Source organism: Typopeltis vanoorti, chromosome 11, assembly GCF_054136105.1.
Source record: "Typopeltis vanoorti isolate ZY-2024b chromosome 11, IOZ_Tvanoo_1.0, whole genome shotgun sequence".
Taxonomy (NCBI): Eukaryota; Metazoa; Arthropoda; class Arachnida; order Uropygi; family Thelyphonidae; genus Typopeltis; species Typopeltis vanoorti.
In genome coordinates this window covers 75,648,771-75,661,665 of record NC_143559.1, presented here as the reverse complement: position 1 = coordinate 75,661,665, position 12,895 = coordinate 75,648,771, and the positions used below count along the sequence as shown (strand labels likewise).

The window sequence follows — 12,895 nt, the reverse complement described above, 5'->3', positions numbered from 1 at the left end:
TTCTAAAACTGTTAGTATCCTCTATCCTGCTGAACCTCTAAGTACATGTACCACCAATCACATCTTTCTCTGGATCATTTCCTGTAATAAAGATCTCTGTGTTCTCATTCTCTGTAGGACATATCGTCACATGTTCTGTTCATGAGATTTTCAGAGGTCTCCTATAGCACCACATTTCAAAGGCCATTATCTGTTGTCTTACTCTCTTCTTGAATATCCAGGTCTCACATTCATATGTGAAAACTGGCCGCACTAATGTTTTTATCATTCTTTTCTTTGTTCTCAATACCCACGGAATTTTTGAGCAGATATTTATTTTTCCAGAAGGCATCTTTAGCTATGGCTGTTCTTATTTTTATTTCTCATCATCAAATTCCTGCCATGTATCCTCAAGGGGTGTACAAGATATGATAGTACTACTTGAAAAACTGACATAATTACTAACTTCCTATCTACAATTTTCCTCCAAATCAGTCTGTTACTTGTCAAAACTCCAACATTATCAGATCTTATATTTCTATCGTTTAAGACACTTTGTACCGTATCAATCCACATATATCTTGGTCTTCCTCTGTGTCATTTTCCTGCAAGCCTGGAAGAAAACATTTGTTTTGCTAATCTTTCCTCACCAATTCTGTTTAAGTGACCATACCACCTGAGATTAGCTCTCCTAACACATACCTGGATGCTGACAAAGTCTAGTTCTTTCCTAATATCCTCTTTTTTAATAAGATATTGCCATTGATGCCATCTGTTCACACCTCTAATCTTTCTCAGGACTCTTATATCTGCGGTCTGTAGTCTTTGGTCAAGTGTTTTACTTCTGACCCAGCTCTCAGATCCATAAGTTAAAACTGGTTTGAACACTGTCTTGCATACAGCTAATTTAGTGTTCCGACTAATTTCTCTCTTTTTCCATATGAATTAATTCAATTGGCTTCCTACCATACCAGCTTTGTTGATTCTGTTGTCTATTTCCATATTTAATTTACCATCTTCACTAAAAATCGTGCCTAAGTAGCTGAAATGTTTCACTTGTTCCACAAGTTCTCAGTTGACATTTTCAACGATTCTGCCTATTTTCATTGTCTTTGTCTTTTTATTGCTGACCTTCATACCATATGTTCTTCAATTTAGTCAGGGAATCTTGCAGACTTGTAGCGAATTTATTTAGAAGTATAACATCGTCCGCATAAAGCAAAGAGCTGACATTAACATCTCCAATTTTGACATCATGCTTAATACCACTTTCCTTCATAATGTGATCCATATAGATAATGAATAACAGAGGGGATAATGTACATCCTTGTCTCACACCAGATTTCACATTAAACCATCTTCCTGAAGTGCAGCCACTGTAAGACTTTTATACACCATACTTCAGCATTTCTGGTCGAATATCATCTACTCCTGCTGCCTTTCCACATTTCAAGCCTTTGGTGGCTTACTTCAAGTATGGATATGTATTCCTGACCGTATGCCTGATCAGTGCTTTTTACCACTGTGCCATCAATGCTTGTTTCTTGATATTTTTCGAAGTAATTACTCCATACTTCAAGGATATTTTTTTCTCCCATTTTCATGTCACCTTTATCATCTCTACCTCCTTTTACAGCACTCTTTCCTCTATTTCTAAGCTTCTTCAACAACCTCCAGAATATCTTACCACCTTCTTGATATTCATTTTCTATGTTCTTGCCAAAGTCCTCCCATGACTTTTGTTTAGCCAGTTTTACACAGTGTTTAACTTTCTTACATTTGTCTCTATTTTTATTTCTTTGTCTTGCTTTCCATGTGCTGTAAAGCAGGTGCCTAAATATTTGTATTGTGTTGTATATTGAATTTTCATATTGTTTATGAATATTTCTAGCTCGGATCTGTTTTCTTTTGAGATTTTCATAAATTTGGTCTTTATTGCATTTATATCTAATCCAAATTCTTTACCTTCTTGGTAAAGAATTTGGATTAATTTGTTTCTGTTATTTGAATGGTATCATCAGCATATCTAAGATTGTTGTATTGTATACCATTGATACTAATTCCTATTTTTTGTTTTTTAATCTTTTTCATCACTGTCTCATTATAGATATTACATAGATTTTGTGAAAGGATACAACCTTGTTTAACTCATCTTTTTATTTTCACTACAGAAGCCTCAGAGTTAAACAGCTGCATTTTCTGTTTGGCATAAATCATTTTTATAATCTTAAGTACATGATCTTTTATGTCTAATTTATCTCACATATTGAACATTTTATTATGTTTTACCCAGTCGAAGGCCTTCTGAAAGTCTATGAAGCATATGTATATGTTCCCATTTCTTTCAAGTGATCTATTAGTAATTTTAGTTACAGGATAGCATTAATGGTTCCCATTCCTCTTCTGAAAACCTTTCTGTTGTTCACTCAATTCACCAATTAAGGCTCTTTCAATTTCTTTGTTAACAATTACACAGTTCTGTAATCCTCGCAATTTTGTGCATTATTTTTCTTTGGAATTGGTATGCAGATAGATGTTAGAAGATTGGTATGCAGATAGATGTAGCATTTGGAAGTTTCAACTCATAAATAAATAAATAAATGTGGGAAATTATCTTTTGGAAAGGATCATCAGATCCTTTCCAAAAGATAATTTCCCACATTTATTCAATCCTCTTACATTCCAAGTAGCAAAGACAAAGTAGTTCATATCCCAATTTTCTTTTCTTTTTTTTTTTTTATTCCCAGTCAAAATCATGCCTTTATTTTATTTAGTCCATTATATGAAAAAATAAAGAAAGCAATAGCTACATGGGTATGTTGACAAGTAATGCCTGTTGCCTTATAAAATTCATGAATGGTGAATCTGATATCCTCAATTTTTTTGCAGTAAAAGATTTGAATTTTCTTTTCTATAAAATAAATATTAATTATTATTATTTTGCCATTGTAGTTGGAGGTTTTTAACAATTTCCAGTTCACTTGATATGTGCATACAATGGATCACTAAGTTCCTAGTCAAAGTAGTCAGGATAAAAGTGTGAGAAAAATCATTAAAAGCAATACAATGTGTATGACGCAGAAAATACCAATATCAGTAATGTTAAAAGATGGGTTGTCAAAATAAAAATTGAAAAAAAAAATAATAATAATAATTAAAAAATGGGAGTATAATTTAGAAGATCAAGCAAACATCACAACTATTATCATCCTTTGAGAGGATTTAAGCCCAGTGGCTGGTTCTGCATCATTCCATTTTTTTCTTGGTTATCTATAGCTGCTTCTAGGTCCTCCAACTGAGTGGTATTCAAGTACCTTTTTGGGTAGTCTTGAAATGCCCATTCTCTCAATATGTTTGATCAACTTCTTTCTGTATGTGTATATTTTATCTAATACTGAGTCAATGTTTAGTTCTTTATGTATTTCTGTGTTTTTGTTTTTTTTTGTCACAGAGAGTTAAATCTGCTGTCCTTCATAGGAATTTAATTTCTCTATTTTCTATTCTTTTTTTTTCCTTCTGCAGTTCTTATAGTTCTGCAGTCCATATTTCACTTTCATATAGTAGTGAAGATCTACCGAAAAAAAAAAAAAAGGTGAATCAGTGGATTTGAAAAGACCACTGTGGGACTATATAGGTTTTTTAAGACCTACATATTCCAAGTATATAATGCCAAAGTAATGACAAGATACTGGAAAATTTGTTGCAGATGGGTACTGTAACAACCTATGAGAAAGCAATAAAAGATTCAAGGGCTACCACAAACTATCATGAGTTTTCAAAGATGTATTACTAATAATGAGATTTAGGTCTATTACTATTTAAGCAACAATCTCAAGAAGAAAATTACCTTTTTCTAAAAACACCAAGGACGTTCTAAATCAGATTAAAAATGCTTATTGATCATACTTTGAGATGAAGGCATTATTTTGACAAATTTTTTAAATTCAGGTCAGGCATAACCATATATCATAATGATATATCATTATATATATATTATGATATAATATATGGCATCATAATAATGCTGGTATGTTAGACTATACACTACTCGTCAAACTGTCTGTTAAATTTTCAAATTAGTTGGACAATCATAACACATTAAGCCTATACAAAATTATATCCAAAATTACTTTTATTTATTTTTCATCATCATAATCATCAAATTCCTGATATGTATTCTCAAGAAGTGTACATGATATATAGTAGTATTTCATAATTAGGATTACATTATTACAGCTTCCTGTCAACATTTTCCTTTAAATTAATCTGTTATTTGTCATGATTCCAACATTGTCAGCTCTTACACTGCAATCTTCTAAGGCACTTCTAACTGCATCACTCTACTTGATACAGTCAGAAGTTCCTACCTAATCTCTTTATTAAGATAATTCTGTCCCAGCTTATCTCAGAACCACATTTGTGGTTCTTCAATCAACTTTTTTCACCCCATCTCATCTTCCCTTTTTAGTGTAAATTCAATAGCTAATTAACATCGCTCATTAGAAACCTGATTACCGCTTATGATAAGCAGTTAATCCTATCAGCTATGTCTGTAAATTGCATTTATTCTTCTGGTTGGTTTGCCTGTTTTGCAGGATGAAAAATCCAAGTTTTACACAAACTATGAACAAACATAATCAGTAGCTCGAACCTGTCAGTGTGTCTTTGCAAATGCATTTTATCATACCTGGACTATATGCAAGTTCCATAAATATGAGGTACTATCAAAAAGAAAGTGAACTGTGCCAGATACTTGGTGGCAGATCAAGTTACAGTCTCGCACCACCAGGTGTCAGTGGCTTGGATACTGCTGAGTCAGCCTACCATGTGACAGTGAGCTTTGTGCACCAGAACTCGTGTAATGCACATTATTCTTATCACGTGTTTCTGCTGTTCTGCGATCTCACCATAAATGCAAAATTAGAACAAAAGGCAAATGTAAAATTCTGCATAAAACTGGGGAAATCTGCCACAGAGATCATTGAATTACTTCATAAGGCTCGTGAAAATGAAGCCATGAACCAAACTCAGTGTTTTGAATGGCACTCACATTTTAAGAAGGGCAGAATCACCTTGGAGGACAATGAGAAGCTGGGACAACCATCCACCAACACAACCCACAAAATTGGCAAAAAAAAAAAAAAAATCACTACATCATCCGTGCAGATTGATGTATCAATAGAAAATCACTGATGGAGTTGGGATTTCACATGGAGCAGTTCAAGTGATCGTCATGAGAGATTTTGAACATGCATCTTGTCACTGCCAAGTTCATTCTCTGTCTCTTGACTTCTGACCAGAAGGAGTACCATATGAACGTCTGTCAGGATCGTTAAAATGCCATTGATGATCCAAACTTCATCTTAAGGATCATCACAGGGGGATGAGACTTGGGTTTAACGGCTATGACCCGGAGACAAAACAGCAATCATCACAGTGGAAGTGTCCACATTCCCAAGACCGAAAAAGACAAGGTAAGTCAGGAGTGAGACAAAGAGCATAATGACCTCTTTTTCAACATTAAGGGGATTGAGCACCAAGAATCTGTCCATCCAGTCAGGCGGTCAATGCAGAATTCTACTGCAATGTTTTAAGATGGTTGAGAGAAGATGTTTGTCATATGGCAAAGCCGCAACTGGCTCCTCCACCATGAGAATGCTCCTTCCCATAGTGCCTTAACAACATCAATTTTTGGCACTCATCCCACATTCTCCTTATTCGCCAGATTTAGTCCCTCACGACTTCTTTTTGTTTTAAAAATGAAATTGAAGTGGAAGGGGAGGTGGTTCAACACTGTTAAGGAGATCCAAGACGAATCGCAAGTGGTGCCTAATGCACTTCAACTGTATCCACACAATTCATCACCGACAATTAATCGTGGGAAAATTCTTCGCAAACAATTCATCATGGAGTAAATTCATCACATGGAAATTCTTCACAAGAAAATTTGAAATACTATTGTCAAGACATTCCCATATATGAAACAAAAAAAGAAATATTTTATGTATTATTTCAATTACACTTAGCATTCTGAATTTTATTCCATTTAAAGTTATTCATATTCTTTCTTACTTAGACGCTACAGGATCTGTAGATGGAATACTAATTTTTACAAAATTGGGATAGGGTGGTTAAGGAGAAAGGGCACCATATTTAAGAATATTTAGGGATAATAATTATTTTCAACTAATATTTATACTTAATTATTTACATATTCCTATTAACTATTGTAACTATTAATAGTTAAAATAGTTATTAAGGAGATGAAACATTTAAGAATAGTTAGGGAGAAAAAGCACAATGTTTAAGAATATTTATTTTTCTAATTATTCACTAATTTTCTGTTCTGTGCAGTTGGACACCCATCCAGGTGTGATATATATTTTTATCTGAACTAATTTGGAAGGTGAGGTGTTTCAGTTATTGAATACATGTGTATATTGACATCTTGTATGCTGCTATCGTTTGCAAAACTAATTTAAGATCATAGGTGCACTTTTAAGTAATTATATTAACGAAAATAATAATAAAACTACATAAATCCTATCATCATTACTTTCTTTTAAGCTTACATGGTGATCCGAATGCATTTTTGAAAATTATGGAGACAACTACTGTGTTTGAATAAAAACTTTAGTTTAATACAACTAAAAATCTACATTCGATGTTTTGACCTTTATGTCAAGGTCATCTTCTGGAGCATACAACTATACACAGAAAACAAGCTACACTATAATCAAACTGGTTTGTTACAGACACTGACCAACCGCTACAACAATTGTTGGCCTGACCTCTGGTGAAAAAAAAAAAAAAAAAAAAAAAAATCATACATCAACGCTAGAGTCCTATTATTAGTGTTATCTGTTGGCTGTAGAAATACATTGGGAACAACAACAAGTATCTATCTATATACATATATGAACATCGTGTACATTCCAGCCAGTTGGTATGGAATGGTTTCTAATACTAGCTGAAGATTGGCTAGAGTCCTGACTTATGCTGGATCTTATATATTAGGTAGGCTGAATGTGTGCCACCCAGATCCTTGGATGAATTTTCATGCCATCTTTGTTGTTGATATTCGAGTGGTTTATCAGGATTTTGCAGGCTTCCTTAAATTTCCTTTCGTACCAGGTTTTTGTGCGGTGTAAAGAGCGAGTGCTTTTCCAGTTGATTTGGTGTAAGGTGTTGAGTGCGTGGTCTGAGAGGCCTGCTTCACCATAATGGTTATATTTAATGTGTCTAATGTGTTCTTTCTTGCATATAGGGATTGTCCGTCCTGTTTCACCAATGTACGGTAAGTTACAGGTGCAGCGGATGCAATAGACTCCAGGATGTGCTAATGGGAGGAGAGGATCCTTAGAGGAGTTGAATATGATTTTAAGTTTAGTGGGTGGTTTAAAGGTGGCATTGAGGTTATAATGTTGTAGGATTCTGTTGATTTTTTCCGATAACCCTTTAATGTATGGGATGGCTATGGTTTTACTATAATCTAGATTCGTTTTTGTTGTTGTTTTATGGAGTATTTTATTAATAGTATTTTTGTTATAGCCATTATTTATGAATGTGTCGCTGATGATTTTTAGTTCTTGTTTCAGGGCTTGCTGGTTAGAGCAAATTGTTGTAGCTCTGTTTTTAAGGGTGTTAATGACTCCATATTTTTGTGATGGGTGGTGGTATGAATTAGCATGTATGTATTGGCCAGTGTGTGTGTGTCTGTTTTTGGTAGACAGTGAAGGATAGACTGCCTGAAGGAAGACTTGTGACTAGTGTGTCTAGGAACGGGAGCGAATTTTGGTTTTCGATTTCGATGGTAAATTGTATGCGTTTGTGTTGTTTGTTCAGGTTCAAGGAGTTGGTAGGTTATTCCCCCTCCTACATAAAAAACACACAACACTTTATAAACAAAATTAAAAACATAACACTCGACAAAGACGACTTATTAGTCAGTTTCGACGTTTCTGCCCTTTTCACTAGTCCCCATCAATGACACAATTCTGCTACTACAGAACAAATTTCCACCCGACATTACAGCCCCTCTTTGCCCACATAATACAGTACGGTTACTTCGTGTGGCAAAACAAATTTTACCTACAAAAAGAACGTACAGCAATGAGCTCACCACTATCCTCCCCCCTGCCATCGCTAACTTCTACATGGAAACTTTGAGCAAAGGGCTCTTGATTCTGCCACGCTGAGACCGACAGTCTGGCTTAGATACGTTGATGACGTGTTCGCGATCTGGCCGCACAGGTGACAAACGCTAAACACATTCCTTAGCCACCTGAACAAACAACACGAACGCATACAATTTACCATTGAAATCGAAAACCAAAATCCGCTCCCGTTCCTAGACACTTAAAACCATATTCAACTCCTCTAAGAATCCTCTTCTCCCATTAGCACATCCTGGAGTCTACTGCATCCGCTGCACCTGTAACTTACCGTACATTGTTGAAACAATTCCTATATGCAAGAAAGAACATATTAGACACATTAAATATAACCATTATGGTGAAGCAGGCCTCTCAGACCACGCACTCAACACCTTACACCAAATCAACTGGAAAAGCACCAGCTCTTTACACCGCACAAAAACCTGGTACGAAAAAAATTTAAGGAAGCCTGCAAAATCCTGATAAACCACTCAAATATCAACAACAAAGATGGCATGAAAATGCCAAGGATCTGGATGGCACACATTCAACCTACCTAATATATAAGATCCAGCATAAGTCAGGACTCTAGCCAATCTTCAGCTAGTATTAGAAACCATTCCATACCAACTGGCTGGAATGTACATGATGTTAATATATATATATATAGATAGATACTTGTTGTTGTTGTGCCCAATGTATTTCTACAACCAACAGATAACAGCGTTGATGTATAATTTTTTTTTTCTTTCACCAGAGGTCAGGCCAACAATTGTTGTAGCGGTTGGTCAGTGTCTGTAACAAACCAGTTTGATTGTAGTGTAATAACTTGTTTTCTGTGTATAGTTGTATGCTCCAGAAGATGACCTTGACATAAAGGTCGAAATGTCGAATGTAGATTTTAGTTATATTAAACTAAAGTTTTTATTCAAACACGGTAGTTGTCTCCATAATTTTCAAAAATGCTATCATCATTACGTAAATCAGCATAAGCTAAACTGCCATCTGTAGCTGCAAAACTATCTTTACCATCTGCTCCAATACTAGTATTTTATGAACAGTAAAAAATTTTAAATTTTATATTTAGTTTTCTTCTCTGGAAAAAAAAAAAAAAAAAAAAAAAAAAAAAAAAAAAATATATATATATATATATATATATATATATATATATATATATATATATATATATATCAAGGGTGAATAATACGGACGTGCTAGGTGTGCGGTGCTCATCCACAAAATCTCAGTAGCACCGATATTATATTTTTGCATTTATTCCAGTTAAAGACTCCCTAAATTGTTTGCAGACTTTGTGTGATTCCTAAAATTAAACACAATATACTAATGCTTCATTCAATATACTAATGCTTCACAAGGATAATGAAGCATTAAGTGCTTCAGAAGAGCGACTTTTCAATGTGTAAACAGTGCGTCACATTCGCGTTAATAGCCTGGGTGTGTTTTCAAAATGCATATACCTTTGTGCCCTTTGAAAAGATATAAAGAGAGAGAGCAGAGGGTAAAATTCTTAGCATTCTAGTATTTTTAAACTGCAGAGAAGGCGAGGCTGGATGAGCTCTCAATGTGTGCTCACCCAGCACTTAGCGGCTGTGATTGGTTATTGTGTCAACCAATTCAATTGAACGTTGTCACTTGTCATGAGTTGAGCACTTTCTGTATCCAATGGCTGTATCACAAACAGCTGTTACACGTTTTCTGGAACTGAAAATTTGAAAGTGGATGTTAGGAGAAAAAAACCTAAATGTTTCTCGTGCTATGCAGTATAGCATCTGTTGAGGTTGCAAAGTTTTTTAACGGTATAGAGACATTTTTATTCTAAGCTTAAGAAACAACAGACAGTAAAAAATATCTATTCTTAAATAAAAATATTCTGTGTATTATAAGATGTTGTTGATCTACAAAAAAAACAGCATATGTGAGATTGATAAGACAGATGAACTGCTGATACTAAAAAAAAAAAAACAAAAAAAAAATGAAAAAACGGATTCCCAAAAGTGTGGATAATGATCGGATGTTATGTACACCGAGTCTCAGTAAACAAAAGAAAATTCTTGGAAAACAGAGCGAAATATACACAAACCAGAGAAATACACATAACATGGGCAACAAATTTTATGAAATGATTTGCTGCTCCATCAAACCATATTTATTCTTGCCATACTCTCCGTCTCCTCATTTTTTTTTTTTAATTATGCCATTATAAATTCACTTATTCATGTCTAGACTCATGCTATTTGCTCTACCAGCAACTCATAGGACACACCTATCACAAATGTTAATTACTGTATACGTAGGCATATAAGATGAGGCCTTTAGGCTATTTTTAGGTTTTAAACTTATGTTGGTTGTATAAGACAACCCCCCCCCCCAATTTCTTCTTGTATTAATGCAACGTTAGGTATTGTTGTTATATCTGTTATTTTTATATCTATGCATATCCATTATTTTTTTTCATAGCATAGATTTAGTATTTATGGTAATTACCCCAATTAAAAGTGATTAGCCACAATTTTAATTAATTATTAATTTTGCATTTTTTTTAAATTTGAAGATTATTAAAATTGTTATCATTGCATGGAACCAGCAACAAAAAAAAGAAAGTATGAAGCTCGAATTAAAATAAGGGTACTTGAAATGGCAAAGGAAACTAATACCTGTGCTGCTGCAAAAAAGTTTGACATAACTGAGAAGATGGTAAGAGAATGGAGGAAGATGATATTTTAAAAAAACTGCCAAAGAAAAAATATGCGATTCAACAGCCTCCAGAATATTTTGCCATCTTCTTGATATTTATTTTTTTTGTTCTTACCAAAGTCTTCCCATGACTTTCGTTTAGCTAGTTTTACACACTGGCTTTCTTACCTTTGTCTCTGTATTCTCTAAAAGCACAAGCTGACTTATTTGCCATGAACTTTTGATATGCTTTCTTCTTTTCCTTCACTGCCTCTTTAACTTCCTGTGTCCACCATGGGGTTCTGATTTTTCTATCCTTGCAGACAACACCACATGCCTCTCTGGCTGAATCACTCAATGTTTTCTTAAGGATTTCCAATGAACTCTCCATGATTTGGTTCCTGTTCTCAAACGCTTTCATTTTTTTTTCAATAATCTTTGTGTATTTTAGTCTACAGTTCACATCTGAGAACTGCTCAATTTTTATTCACTCTAAAACTTTCTTACATGTACCTGTTTTCGGTATGACATTCAATTTTATCCTTCTCAAGACTAAATGGTGATTACTTCCAACTTCAAATCCTCTGTACACTCTAGTGTCCCGCACCAGTGGGAAAACATTACTATCAACAATAACATAGTCAATGAGACTTTTCTTATTCCTTGCCTCTTCTCTCCATGTGAATTTGTGCACATTTTTATGTTGGAACACGGTGTTAGTAATAACCAGTCCATGTCCTGAGCAGAAATCCAACAGGTATTTGCCATTATTATTAGCTTTGCTCTTTTCTCCAAATTTTCCCAATACATTTGTATGTCTAACAATCATTTCCTACTCTGCTATTTAGATCCCCAACAAGGACCAATTTTTTCTTTTTCATTGTGTCAGTTGCTTTCTCTAAAGCCTCAAAAAATTCCTCCACTTCTACCTTAGTAGAACCTTCTGTGGGGCAATAGGCACAAATAAAATACACTGTCCAATTCACCATTCTGATATTTGCACACATCACTCTACTTGATATGAGGGTGGTGTGAAAAGTTCTCTGCCTCGACCATAAATGGCAACACTATCGGCATGATTTTTTTTTCCCCTAAGTTGGTACATCTCTCATAAGCATCTGTGTGAAATTGCATGCCATTCCATCGAGTGGTTTGTTTTATACAAATATCTGTCTGAAGCAAAAGTGTTGTCTGTATCCTCTTGAAATGGATAAAACTGAGCATCGTGTGGTTATAAAATTCTTTGTAAAGAAGGTTTAACGCCAAAGCAAATTCATTTAAAGTTCATATACGTTTATGGGCACTCTTCTCCTTCATTTTCAACAATTAAGTAATGGGCTGCCGAGTTTAAGTTCGGCTCTACCAGCCTTGAAGATGATCCACGTGAAGGATGACCAAAAAGTGTAACACCAGAAATCATTGATCAAGCGCACGGTACGGTATTAGATGATCGATGGGTCAAAGTGAGTGAAATTGCTGAGATTATAGGCATTTCAAAAGAATGTGCAGGATATATTTTGCATGAAGAATTGCAAATGAAAAAGCTTTGCACAAGATGGGTGCCATGCTTGCTCACAGCAGATCAAAACCGCACTTGCATGAAAATTTCTGAGTACTTGGAGCGTTTTAACAAGAATAAAACTGCTTTTGTGCGTCGATTTATTACTATGGTTGAGACTTGGATTCACCACTACACATCAGAATCCAAACAGCAGTGAAAACAGTAGACAGAAGCCAGTTGTTCAGTGCTAAAGAAGACAAAGTCGGTTCCATTAGCAGGAAAGGTCATGGCATCGATGTTTTGGGATGATAAAGGCATTTTGTTTATTAATTATCTTGAAAAGGGTAAAACAATAACCGGCAAATATTATTCTGATCCCTTAACCAGACTAAAAGAAAAAATTCATGAGAAAGGACCCAGTTTTCAGTAGGAAAAAATCATCTTTCATCAGGACAATGCACCTGTCCACAAAGGGTGCTTTGGCAATGGGAAAAATTAAGGGATCTGCACTATGAATTACTGGAATATCCACCCTATTTCCCTTCTTTCTCTTCCCAAAACTAAA

General features: G+C 34.8%; 1 protein-coding gene across 2 annotated transcripts in view; it reads right to left on the bottom strand.

The window, feature by feature from the left end:
• LOC150101754 (putative tRNA (uracil-O(2)-)-methyltransferase) overlaps positions 1-12,895 on the bottom strand; it is a 178,146-nt gene that overhangs the window by 107,168 nt on the left and 58,083 nt on the right. The window lies entirely within an intron of this gene.